The following is a 13,972-nucleotide window of genomic DNA, read 5'->3' as shown; positions in this document are numbered from 1 at the left end:
TGGCTCATGTCTCTCTTAGGCATTGATAGGTTCCTCTGGCCACTGCTGACAGCTTCACCCACAGGGTCTAAAATGCTATGGAGCCTGAAGGAAATCTCTCATCAATACTCTTCTCCCTCAATCTGTCTTTTTTTTTTTTTTTTTTTGGTTCTTTTTTTGGAGCTGGGGACCAACCCAGGCCTTGCCTTCCTAGGCAAGCGCTCTACCACTGAGCTAAATCCCCAACCTTCTCCCTCAATCTGGAATTACAGGCCCGCCTCCAAAAGAAGAAGAATCAAAAGACAAAGCAAATGTGGATGGACACACTTCTGAATGGTCTTCTGAAAGGAATGTTTCAGTTAGAGCCACATAAAGATTTCAGGGGCTCCATATGTCCAAGTAGCTTAGGTGCAACCTAAAAGCGTGTGTACTTCCCACGCGTGCAAACAGACCTTTCTGAGTCTCCCTTCCTCTTCCCATCCCTCTGCAGGACCTCTACAATCAAGTCTCCTAGCTCATCCATGAGGTTTCTTTGAGTTTGGGGGGGAGGGTTGTTTTGTGTGTTTTTCATTTTCTACTGAAATCCATATAAAATAGATTTCTTTTGAATTGGGCCTCACTGAGTACCGGGAATGAACCCAGAGATTTTTACATGACAGAAAAGTACTCTGCCAACTAAAATATATGTATCGCCTCAGTTGACTATATTTTATATAGTAATGGCGATGAAATGACACGGGAAGATTTAATGAACTCAGGCCCTTTAAGACAGTATTTCATTGAATCTGTTCGTCTCCTATTCGCTTTGTTTCTCCTGTGCCTTTACAAACGGATCTGCCCTTCCTTTGCCAGTTCTATTCTTTACATGAAAAAGTAAACTATTTCTATTTTCCTCATAGTTACGCCCTCACAGATCCTCCTGAATGTCAGCAATTGCACCGTATTAGGTACTTAGTCCAAGTGCAAGCATAATTTGTGACATGAATTCCTACCTAATACTTACCATGCCAGGGTGAGGGTGAAAGTTGATATGGCAGTGGAAATGAATGGAGGTCTGAAATGAGACAAGAGTGGGCACGAGTCAATAGTAGCTACTGTTTTGTTTCTATGATAAAATGCATAAGTGCAGGGAACAGTGTTTTTGGTTTATCGTTAGGAGTAGAGTCCATCATGTCAGGAAAGTTCTGGAAGGGTGGAGGGAGCAGAAAGCTGGATGATAATCTTTTTCATCAATTTGCAAGAAGCAGGTGTGGAGGAGGAAGGAAAAGCAAGAGGGAGGGTGGGAGGGGGGGAGGGAGGGGGAAGGAAGGAGGGAAATAACCTTTCAAGGCCCACCTCCAGTGATATGCTTTCTCCACCAAAGCTCTGCCTCTTAAAAGATTCACAACCTTCCCAAACATCACCTACAACAGGAGACCAAGGGTTCAGATACGTGAGCCTATGTGGGACAAATCTCATTCAAACATTCATAATGCTTAATGCAAAATGGAATGGCAACCAGAAGATCAAGAAGGACTCAGAAGTCAATGACTAAATCAAAGCAGGTAGAATCGATTTGATTAACAGGAAACACTAATAAAAAATAGAAGAAACCAAAGTTGGCAGTGATCCAAAGTTTAGCAGGATACAAGCGCTATTCTAAGGTGATAGGGGCTCTTTGTTGGGTGGTCTGCTTTATACTGCCTACAGCCAAATAATACAGCCTGGGGGGTGGGGCATGTAACAGTTGCCACTAGTTAAAGGGCCTTTTGAGGGGGGAGAGAAACAAACTCATGAGGTCCTGATTGTGGAACTGATAGAACAAAGGTGTTCTGAAAGTAAAAGATGGTAGAGAAAATAAAAACAAATAGTGTGGGCATGCTCCGGCCTCATCCACCATAGAGCAGCAGTCATTGGACTTAGCGTCTCTCTGTAAACAAGTATAAAATCTAGACAAAACATACATAACAACTGTTTGTAGGCATTGGGTAGCAGCCAATGCAGGGCTGTGGTCCTCAGAAAGAAATAGGCAAACAAGATAAACATCACATAAACCAAGATTTCTCCCTGAGAGCATTTTCCAGAGCATAGCTCAGGGATGGAGCAAATACGATGAATGTCGCTGGACAGCAGAAACAGAAAGCAGAATACAGAGTAGCCAAAGACAATTCAAATCGTAATAGTTAGATCTCAGGGAGGAAAAGCTACAAGGGAGACCTTCTAGTCTGAGTGAAATTTCCTCTGGAGGATGTCAATCAACCTCTGAGACTCGTGTATAAATGTATGAAAGACCAAGCTTTAGAGAACACAGTTACTGACACACTGGAGAACAGAGCAACAGTCTATAGAGCCACACATACAGTTTATATGGAACCCTGAGATACTCAGAATTCCAAAAAACGCTACATCTAATAATGTTGAATAAATATTTTACCCTTTACCATGCTATCATGCTTGTAATCCTAGAACTCAGAAACAAGAGACAGGACAGCATGGTCAACAGTTTAAGGTAGCCTGAGGTAAATAGTGAGTCCACACATGTATGTATATGTATGTATGTGCTCATATACATGCTTAAAATTACAAATTGTCTTGATATAAGGCATATATCCCGAAAGAAGGTTTCTTTCCCTAACAAAACTTTAAACTTCCTCAGCAAGTCAAAGGTAATCTATAAACATTATTGCTATCTGCCAGGATAAATTTAGCCTTCTCAGAAGATGGCATAAGCAGACCACTTAAAACATACATATAATATTACTTACACAATTAAAAACAGGTATGAAGGTACATGCTTGTAATGCCAGTATTTGGGAAGTGGAAGCAAGAGTATCAGAAGTCCAAGGCCAGCCTCCCTACGTAGCAAGTTCATAGCAGCCCACAGTGCCGAGTCCTTGTCTAAAAATAACAAACAAAAAATATAAAACCTGCTAAAGGTCGATACGAATGAAAACTAGTAAGCCAATAATTGGTTGAAAAAAATAATATAACCAGAGACATAAGCCTTTGAAGTAATATAGTTAACACATTGTGCTCCAGAATAGCTACAATGAATAAATGTAGTTAAGTGGAAGAAGAGATGGACCAAATAGATCACAGAATGGGATGTCCATAGGAGTAAAGATTGCATCTTAAAAGTAATTATTGGAGATTTTAGAAAGATGAAATATGTTACCTAAAGGTAAGAATGCATTATCCAGATTTGCAGATTCTAAATAACAAAAAAATGAGATTTGTAAATCTGAAGTCAATAGAAATATATCTCCAAAGAAGTATATAGGAACTATGATATGATAGAGAAAGTGATTGATATTTTCTGGTGGAGCTAAATTAACCCTAAACTGAAGGTATTTTAGACACACTTTGGCCAGTGTTGAAACATGTCTTGAAAGAATAAAATGATTCTTGCTAACCTAATGGCATTTCAGAACAAGCCCCTAAATACAGACAGAAATACAAAATAACCCAACATTCACCAACACAAATTTCCTAGACTATATGTTGCAATTGGGTTCTCAGATCCTGCATGAAATATTACTTGAAGGCAGGTCGTACTACAAGGTGGATTTTGTAAATCTTTGAAGAAGTTCTGAAAACAAATTAGCTATTAATGAGGCTAAAACAAATAAGTAAAAGTAATTGTTTTGAAAGCGAAAAAGTGGGAAATAGAATGATGTCCCCTTCCCCTCTTGTCATACATGCAAGGCTAAAGCAAAAGGCAAAAACATCTGTTTCAACTGAGCTATATCCACAGTGGTCAATCAAAAAGGACCCAATAGGGGCTGGTGAGATAGATCAGCAATTAAGAGGTCCTGAGTTAATTCCCAGCAACCACATGGTGGATCACAACCATTTATAGGGGGATATGATGCCCTCTTCTTGTAGGAAGATGTATATGCAACACAGTACTCATACATAAAGTAAATAAAATCAGGAGAAAAGAATAGATAGATAGATAGATAGATAGATAGATAGATAGATAGATAGATAGATAGATAGATAGACCCACTAAAGATCCACACTGAGAAACAGAGTCATAGATGTGACTGCTTTTTTTAAAACAAAATCATGAAGACAATGCAAAATGTAAAAGATGATTCCTTCAAAGAAGTCTTTCAAATAATCGCATAACCATAAAAAGAGAGAAAAACATGTGTATCTGAATACAAAAATACAGGGGAAAGAATCCTGTCTCAGTACATATAAAAATATTCAAAGTGGGGCTTTAAAAATAGCTTAGCAGTTAGTAGTCTGCACTGATCTTACAGAGAACCTGAGTTAAGTTCTACAGTCATCTGCATTCACACACACACACACATATGCACACACACGTTGATACATATACACACATACACATCAAACATACACACATGTACACATATACATTTTTAAATATTCTTTTAAAAAGAAACCTTGAAATGTATCATACACCTGAAAGTATGATTTAACAGTCAGGTTTTTCTTTGAATATATAGAAAACTACCTGTTGACCTCGGTCTGAGAAAAAAAATGCTTAAACTAAGATATAAGACAGATAATGGAATAAAGTGGATAAACTGAACAGCAAAACTTAAGATCTGCTTTTCAAGTATACAGTTCAGATGTGAGAAATAAGGCCCGTGCTAGGAAACAGTATCTGCAGCATACCTGACAATTACCTTGCATCTGTATTATCTGGAGAATTCTGTCTATGGAAGGGCTATGCATGGAAATAGACAAAATGTTAAAGATTCATCAGAGATACATAAATGCATGTATAATAACTGCTATAATTACTCGTTAGCAAAATGAAAAATCAAACTTACAGTTAGGTGCCCCTGAAATGACTCCAACGTTGGTCTGACAATCCCGAAAGCAGCAGGGACGCTGCTGACAGTTGATGGAGTTACGACAGAAACAGATAGACACGGTAGGGATAGTGAAAAACAATGCATCACTATATCCTTATTTATTGAAAAGAAAGGGAAAACAGTGTACTATCAAGTTATATGAGAATGTTTGCAATACTCTTTTGCGTAATCGGCTGATACTTTACTGAAAAGAATGGCTCCAAATGTTCTTTAACTGGTCAAATAACCAAACTGTGACCTGTCCACTATTGGCGCACACGAAAAATGAATACATCCCCAAAGCATCATGCTAATGATAGCAACTAAGTGTTAAAGCCAACTAGCGTTGAATTATGCTTGAATAATTAAATAGACAAAAAGTGCTGATAAAAGTCTGTTGGTGAATTCTGGTGCTTAGTACTAAGGGAGATTAGGATTGAACCACAACTAGTTATAAGAGAACTTTTGAGAATGAAGGAAAATATCTGAATGACCATTAAACCAATGATCATTCTATGTCAATGATCAGTCCAAAAAGATTCCTCAAGGTCCACATTCACGACTTATTTCCTTCTGTATGGCTATCATAGATTAATTAAAGATTTTAAATATTTAAATATGACAGGTTTGATAAAACTCACTGAATTATATACCTACATAAATGATGTTAATGGATACATGTTATCCTTAGGAGTATTTTTTAAAGTAACTATGGTAATAACAAGGGAAACATACAATCTGATGTAAAGTGAGCTTATATACACAGGTTCAGTGCTAAGGAAACCGTAATCCTGTAGAAGGCATTGGAGTTAATGGGGGTTCACTAGTTCTTTTTTGCCCCTTTGCTTTGGCTGCAGTATGATTTAATGTTTATTGAAATGTTATTTGCAGAAATAAGTTCCTAGAACCAAGTACCAAAGCTGAGCACATAGATGTATGCCATAAATGTTATAGATGTTCAAGGATGTTGAACTAGGAAAGTTTTGGATTACTCTTTTGTCCATAGCCTAATTGCATGTATAGTTAGAGAAGGCTGGTCAGAGGGACTTGACACAATGGCTTTGAAGAGGAAATAAGAGAGCCATTTTCTTCATAGTGTAATTGGCCTTTAGCGGCTAGCCAGAGGAAGATAACAGAGTCTTTCCTACAACCTCCAGAAGGGCAAGAAGATGGGCTGCTGATCCCATGGGGTTGAGGTTAGCCTAGCAAGCCTATGTCAGTCTCCCATGAGTGTGATACATGGATATTGTTTATGACACCGATTGATGGTTATTGGATAAAGGATGAATAGAAAGCTATTATACATGCTCTACAAATCAAGTGATACAGTTTTTTAAAATAGAAATGGCAATGAGAGTAGAAAGCACAGAGCAGCCTTCCTAGCTAAGAGCCTAGGTGTCTGGAGTTACACGAGATTAGACTTCTAGTTGAGCCACTTAGTGGGTCAGGACACTCAGCTGGAGCCTCATTTTCTGCTGCAGTATTAAGACTTCGTGTTGCTAATCAAAAGTTTGTCTCCAGCTGCCAACTGCTTACAGAGAAAAATAATGGTTTTCTCCAGGAGAGTCTCACTGGATGTGTGAACCATACTTAAGGGTTAGAGCCATGCCTAACAGTAGATGGCCAACACGAAAGGAACTCAGGACTGTTTATAGATTTTATTTTTGTCTCATATTGCTTTGGGTTTTCTTGTTTACTTTTTAATCTTACTGGTATTTGGCTTGTGTGCGTGTGTGTGTGTGTGTGTGTGTGTGTGTGTGTGTGTGTGTGTGTGTTTGTGTGTTATGCTTTTACTGCTTCGTGGTTGTTCTTTTAATTCTGGTTTGTTTACTTTTATATTTGTTTGTTTGTTTTCTTTTTCTTTTTTTTTCAGAGCTGGGGACCGAACCCAGGGCCTTGTGCTTGCTAGGCAAGCGCTCTACCACTGAGCTAAATCCCCAACCCCTGTTTGTTTTCAAATGATAGAAAGGCGGTCTGGAGTGGGGTGGGTGAAGAGGACCAGAGGATCTGGGAAGAGATGGGGACAGGGACTGTGATCAGAATATATTACATGAAATTTCAATTAAAAGAAAAACCAAAGAAAAAGCTATGCACAAAAGCAAAACAACAACAACAAAATGTGGTGTTAATAGTAGCTAACTCATAGGAGTATCAAAAGAATCAAACAAAGTAATTACTTTGCAAAACAATTAACTTCAATCCTTAGTCTGCTAGGGAATATTATAGAAAACACTTCTGATCTAAGGAGATTCTGTATCAAGTTACTCTGACTCAGTGTTGGAACTAATGTTGCAATGTTTAAGTCAAAAGAATTGTTTTCTTGACCTAATGATAATTCGGTCATTTAAAGTAAATAGTGAGATAAACAAGTAATTGACTGCTATTTTACATACATGCATTCATTAGTAAATGTCCCAGAGACAGGTCAGGTAGTGCAGCATAAGATGCTAGCTGCAATCAAAAACATATTTTAAATCCATCCTTGATTCCATTGGGAAAAAAATCATTTTTCTAAATAAAATCAGACATTATAAACCACTGTACTGGGGATGTTGTTGAATTCAAGGACTTTGAATGAATTACAGACCATGGGATCGACGGGGAACATTTGTCAATTCCAAAAAATAAAAAATCATCGAGCTCCCCCACCCTGCTTACAGGAACAGCACTGAGTCGGGAGCATTTGTCAAATTCTCTTCATAACTTCATTCCAAGACCAACTGCAATTGTGGGGAAACCACACTGGGATCATTTGGAGGATACTAACGTAAAACATGGTAAGTTAGTTAATGTCCCATTGCTGTGATAAGACACCATAACCGAGGCAGCTTATAGAAGGAAGAGCTTATTTGGGGCTGACAGTTCTGGAGTGCTAGGAGTCCATCATGGCTGCAGATGGCAAGAAAGGTTAACAGGAACAGAAGCTGAGCTCACACCATCACGCATAAGCACAAAGCAAAGAGGGCAAACTGGAAATGGAAGGATTCTTTAAACTCACAAAGCCTGCTAAGTTAAGGGCAGCACTGGTCTATAGGAATAAACAAATATTTAGAAGGAAATAAACAACTTGTCCATTTAGGTTAAAAAAAATTAATATGGTTTCGCCCTTGAGCCCATGGCCTCTCCAGGTATAAGTTTTTGAACAAGTTTTATGGTACCAGAAGTGTAGTCCATCTCATCTGGGGTGGGGTGGAGGTGGGGCAACTTTCAATCCAAGCAAAAGGCATTGAGGTTACAACAAATATGGCTGTGACACTGTGAAACCAGCGAATGCTTGAGGATGGTGCTAAAGAAAGCATGATCCAGAGCTGGAAGAGAGAGAGTGCTGGTGAGTTTTCTTCCTCAACAGTGGTCACAGGACCTTCCAGCTCTTTGACCTTTAGCCAGAAGGGCTCAATTTGATAGGACCCCAATTTCTTCAGCAATGTATTAGGTTTAAATCAAAAAGTCTTTTACCTCTACAACCAGAAGATCAGAAAATTTCTAACCCCTACTCAAATCAAAAGTATATTCTTCTTAGCAAACACCTGTACATATTATGGTAGCTTTCATACCTGAGTTTTCCAATTACCTTATTTAAACGAGTAAAACTGATACTGAAATGTTAACACTAAATGGACGTGATCTAGATGGTTATGTAACAACCATGAAAGGAGCAGAAAGTTTCACTATGGCTGAAGGGCTGCCGGCCTACAGAAACGGTGCCATTGCTAAGCTGTGGGAAATGTTTTAGCACACAAAGAGAGGATAATTTGCCAACTAAAAAGAAAAGCAGCTATAAATAACCCAAATGGTCTCTAAAGACATGCTCACCACTCATTTGCGCAGTTGGAACATTCCTAGCCCAATGTATTAACAACTAGAAAAGAATATATGAAGCTGTTTTCTACCTGAATTGGTATGGGAGTCCTCCTATCACACTGATCATCTCAAAGTGCTGCCTCTCCATTGTTCTCTAGCACTTTCTGGAAGTGGCCCAGGACTCCCTACTTTGTTTACTCCTGAGGAAGGGAAGAGGAGATAATAGCCTACAGTCAAATGTAGGCATTCCTGAACTCTTTCACTTTGAAGGCAAAAGGAAGAAAAAGCAATTTCATTTTCTCATCACAAGCCTTGTTTGTTTGGCGCCCTTCTTGGGATTTCCCCACAGTCCAGCTCAGACCAGGCCTCACCCTTAGAGTTAAGAAGCCATTTGGAGAGAACTGAAGCAGTGGCCCTCATCCCAGATCATTCTAACTCTTTCATTCACCTTCTGAGGAGACCTTGTCTATGATGTTTGTCACTCTAGGTCCCCATACAAAACAAAGATTGTCATTGTCATTGCTTATGCCTCCTTTCCTGGGAGTAAGCCATGTTGGCGGCTTCCAATCAAATTAAGGATCGTGAACTGGCCATCCTACATCTTGCCTCTGGATCAAGACCAGCCATAATTCCTTCTTGTTCCATCTACTAGTGCTGGCCTCTTAATGCTCTTGTGTACCAGCAATCATAGACTTGCTCAGTGAGCTGTTTGACTGTGCTCCAGGCTGTTTTATTCTTCTATGTAACACCTTTATTTGCAGCCAGGTTTATGATCCTTCCCTCAAGTCACACAACGTTCATTTCTTTGTCCCTCTGCCACAGTTACTTAATAAAGAAAGAAATGAAACCCCATACAGAAAAATCCCATTTATTTCTACTTTATGAAAACAATTCCTCTCCTCTGGAATCAAGTTTCTGTAGACTTCAGTATTTCTCTCATTCAATCACCTCTAAAGATTTTACTCAGGGGAAGAAAAGAACATAAAAATTATTGAAGACACTTGTGTCATTCATAAATCCTACATCATCAATGACACCTCTGACACACAAATTTAGTAACATTTTCCATATTGTAATAAGTCTTTGTGACTCTAAGTTTAGATAGCTCTTCCTGAAGTAATTTGACTTAAAATAGACAAAAAAAAAAAAAAAAATCTAAGACGGGGTTAAGATTTAGCTCAGTGGTCTTGCCTAGAAAGCGCAAAAGGCCCTGGGTTTGGTCCCCAGCTCGTTTAAAAAAAAAAAAAAAAGAACCAAAAAAAAAAATCTAAGACCAATTTTCAATTTTCTAGACCTTATTCATTTAAAACTGATCCTTGTCTTCCTTACAGAAATCTGGCAAAGGCAGACTTCATTAGTAAACGGGGACAAAAATTGGAGAGTTCTGGAATGTTCGGTTTAAAATAAAAACAATCATTCCTGAGGAGGAGGGGAGCAGAGAAAGGCAAGGGGGTGTGTAAAGAAAGGAGGGGGCAGCAGAGAAAAGGGGAGTACTGGAAGACAGTTGAGAGAATACTTAACTACCTTCCTGTGCTTTGCTTAAAGTGATTAATTCCTAATAGATATTCACTTTCTTTCCCTGGTGCTTACATCTCTGAGGGATCCATGGGTATGAAATGCTGATTGACACCTGCTCCAACATCAATCGCAAGCATTAGAACAGGTTTAATAACCACTAGAAGAAAGTTACTGTCTACCCCAGTGCTGCTAAGCAGAGGTGTCTGGTGTGAATCCACATCTGGAAGCCTCAGAAGGATGGTATCTTAGGGTTTTACTACTGAGAATAGACACCGTGACCAAGGCAAGTCTTATAAGGACAACATTTAATTGGGCTGGCTTACAGGTTCAGAGGTTCAGTCCATTATCATCAAGGTGGGAGCAGGGCAGCATCCAGGCAGGCATGGTACAGGCAGAGTTGAGAGTTCTACATCTTCATCTGAAGGCTACTAGTGGAAGACTGACTGGATTCCAGGCAGCTAGGGTGAGGGTCTTTAAGCTCACACCCACAGTGACACACTTACTCCAACAAGGCCACACCTCCTAATAGTGTCACTCCCTGGGCCAAGCATATACAAACCATCACAGGTTGTCTTGAAGTTTGTCTGTTTTCTCTAAAGGTGAGAAAAGATGTACCTGAGTCGTGAGGACAGTCTGAGACCACCAAGTAAATAAACATGACAGAGTTACAAATTTGAGTCTTTCATTAATGGAGTTAGGGATACCACTGTCGAATAGCATTAACCCAAATACACAGGGTAGAAAAGCCAAAAACAATTACAAACTACCAGGAAAAGGAAGCTGCTCCTGACAAGCACACCCTATAAGAAGAAACTGTCCCTAGAAAACCACTCCATCCATACAGATAAATAAATCAAGGAAAAGATGGGGTCAAGGAGTAGAAGAGGCAGAGGATTTTGTGAAGAAGCCACTGCGCTGAGTGTGGCTATGCAGGAAAGTGGGAAAAGACAAAAGCTTTCAAGCAATAAGACGGTGATAACAAGCCCACAATTTCTGAATCCATAAATATAAGGGAAATTTTAGTGTATCAAACAAGAGTGTCACCAAAGGACCCAAAGAATAACAAAACGTGGGAAGTCAGGAGACTGCAGTGTGTGTGTGTGTGTGTGTGTGTGTGTGTGTTGTGTGTGTGTTGTTGTTGTTGTTGTTGTTGTTGCTGCTGCTGCTGCTGTTGTTGTTGTTGTTGTTGTTGTTGTTGTTATTTCAGGCCTCAAAGAAACAAGGCTGAGTACCTGTGGTTCCTCCCAGCACTCCTTACCCTCCCCTGCCTTAAACCTCTCTAGCCCTGGGACTGGGTTTCCTTTTGACCAGATCGTGATACCTGTATAATCCAGGCTTTTCAGCCATGTTCTGTCTTGGCCTCTTGCTTCTTCACCTCCCTTGGTCCCCCTCTCTTACTCCCTTGGCTCCTCTCTTCATCCATTTGCCTTCTCTCCTCTTCCCTCTTTTCCTCTCTCATTCTTACCTTCTCTCTCTCTTCTCATGGCCCAGTCTATTTTGCTGACACAGTTCAGTTTGGACTCTTCTAGATGCTTCTGACTGAACTTTCCCTCATAACTGTAAAAACTTCTCCTCAACATAAGAGCAGTCATGGCCTCATTTTTAGTCGTGTGTGTGTGTGTGTGTGTGTGTGTGTGTGTGTGTGTGTGTGTGTGTCTGTGTGTGTGTCTGTGTGTGTGTCTGTGTGTGTGTTATGTAACTATGCGTGTATTATGTTTGTATCCCAGAAGAAGAAAATCGTACAAAATGATTACAATAGTACTTACTGATAATAGTACTATTTACTATTATCAGTAAGTAAAAGTGTACATATCTGAGAATTTCAGGAAAAAAAAGATTCCAAGATGTCACTAAAGAAATTCTTTTTTCTAAAGGTGTTTTAATGTTCAGTTATTCTATTTCCATAGAACTTTATGAAATTGGAACAGTCTGAAAACATTAGAAGCATTCATATTAGGCCTTAGACATCTTAAAAACTTCTGTTCCCCATTCTGAAAACTCAGGTTTTATTGTACCAACAGCATCACTGTGGCCCCTAGCCTTCTGTGCCAACAACCTAGGTAACTAAACAAAATGGCTTATCTACTCATTCCTCTTTAATTAAACCCCTTATCCAGATCAAGCCCTTTCTACCTATAACTTCAAAGGTCCAAAGAACAGCTACCTAACAAATACCCAAACAGAATGATGTATAAAGAAAGAGAGTTTATTTGGGCTCATGGTTCTGGAAACTAGGAAGCTCAACACCACAGTGCCCATTTAGCTACTGTGGAGAAGCAGAAAAGTAGAAGAGAAAACATGAACAAAAGAAAGAGACAAAGAGGGTCAGACTGCTCTTAGGATTACCAGTCCCCTCCTCTGTCAATTTGTACCCCACGGAGTGGCAGATTTATCTACTCATGAGGATGGAGCTCTAGTGATATAAACACCTCTCATTAGGCTCTACCTATCAATAAACCACACTGGATGTTAAGATATCAACATCTGGCCTTTGATACAACACATTCAAACCATAGCAATTAAACATGATATGTCAATAAAACTCCAAGCAATTCCTAAATGTGATGGTTATGTAAAGATAACACATTGCTTCAGCAGAAATATTCATTTTCTTTTCTAAAAAAAGTACTAGATTTTTTTTTCATGTATAAGACTATTTTTGGATACCAAGTCCATGGACAATTAGAAATAAAATTTTAAATAGGTGAGCTAATTTTGTCTTGCTTCCAACACTGATGAACTAGACATTTCTTGTAACATGTTTGTACTAATACTGTCAGGAGTATTGTAAGTAACACAAAGTAAAAATTTGAGGAATTTGAGAACACCAAAAAGTCAATTAGATTTGCAACATTGAAAGGAAACTGTTCGCACGCAAAACCACCACTGCTTGCGTAGGAATAGTTTTTGTGTTGTTGCTGTTTTGGTGCATTAGTTGATCAATATAAAGATGTCCTGTCATCATTGTACAAAAATAAAAGGAGAGATCAGAACCAGTACCCAGAAGGACATTGGAAGAAGGAAGAGGGAAGCCCTTGCTCCAGAAGAAGAAAATGTTGCAATTCTCAATAGCACCCTAAGCCAAGAACTCACAAAGAAATCTCCTGCCAAGAAAAAAAAATACTTTCCTAATTTGTTTCTTTTGTTGTGTTTTGCTTTGAATTTTAAAAGTTCTTTTTTGTTTGCTTTTAAAGGGCAAACTCATAAATATTTACAGAGACATATTACTAAGCAGAAAAGGAGATTAGAAAATATTCTTGAATGAATAAAATATGTTTTGCGTAAATTGAATTGTACAATCTTAAACGAAGAAACAACTTACAAATCACAAAGCGTGATTTACTATATGAGACGACATTTGAAATAATAAGAGATATGATGATATGGTTTTCTTAGTATGATTCCAGTTCAATTTAAAAAGCATATTTAGTACCAAAGAGTAAGTAAAATTAAGAGATGGTATTAATTGCAACTATCAAGGAAGACATTAATTAGCAATAAATCTTTATCTCAAATTTTTTGTTATCCCCTTTCCCTTGTCTCCCATTATCTCGAATTTTTGAACACATGTCATACACTGTAAATCATAGAATTCTAGCTGTTACAGTCATAAAATGCTAATTTTTTATTTTCTTATATGTCTGAGAACATAATCTACTTCATTACTAGACATGAGTGCTTTACTGAAAAAAAATCATGTTTTATTGTAATGCCATAATTTCTTTTTTTTCCATAGTTTCTAAACCTTGCATATTCACTACAGACATTAAAGCTCTCATCATACCTGCACCATTGTACTAGAAAAACAGAAGAGAAAGCACAAACAGGAGAACGAGACAGAGTCAGACCACTCTGACTCCACTGAG

The sequence above is a fragment of the Rattus rattus genome, chromosome 3 (assembly GCF_011064425.1).
Source record: "Rattus rattus isolate New Zealand chromosome 3, Rrattus_CSIRO_v1, whole genome shotgun sequence".
NCBI classification, from domain to species: domain Eukaryota; kingdom Metazoa; phylum Chordata; class Mammalia; order Rodentia; family Muridae; genus Rattus; species Rattus rattus.
Note: the sequence above shows the minus strand (reverse complement) of the source record.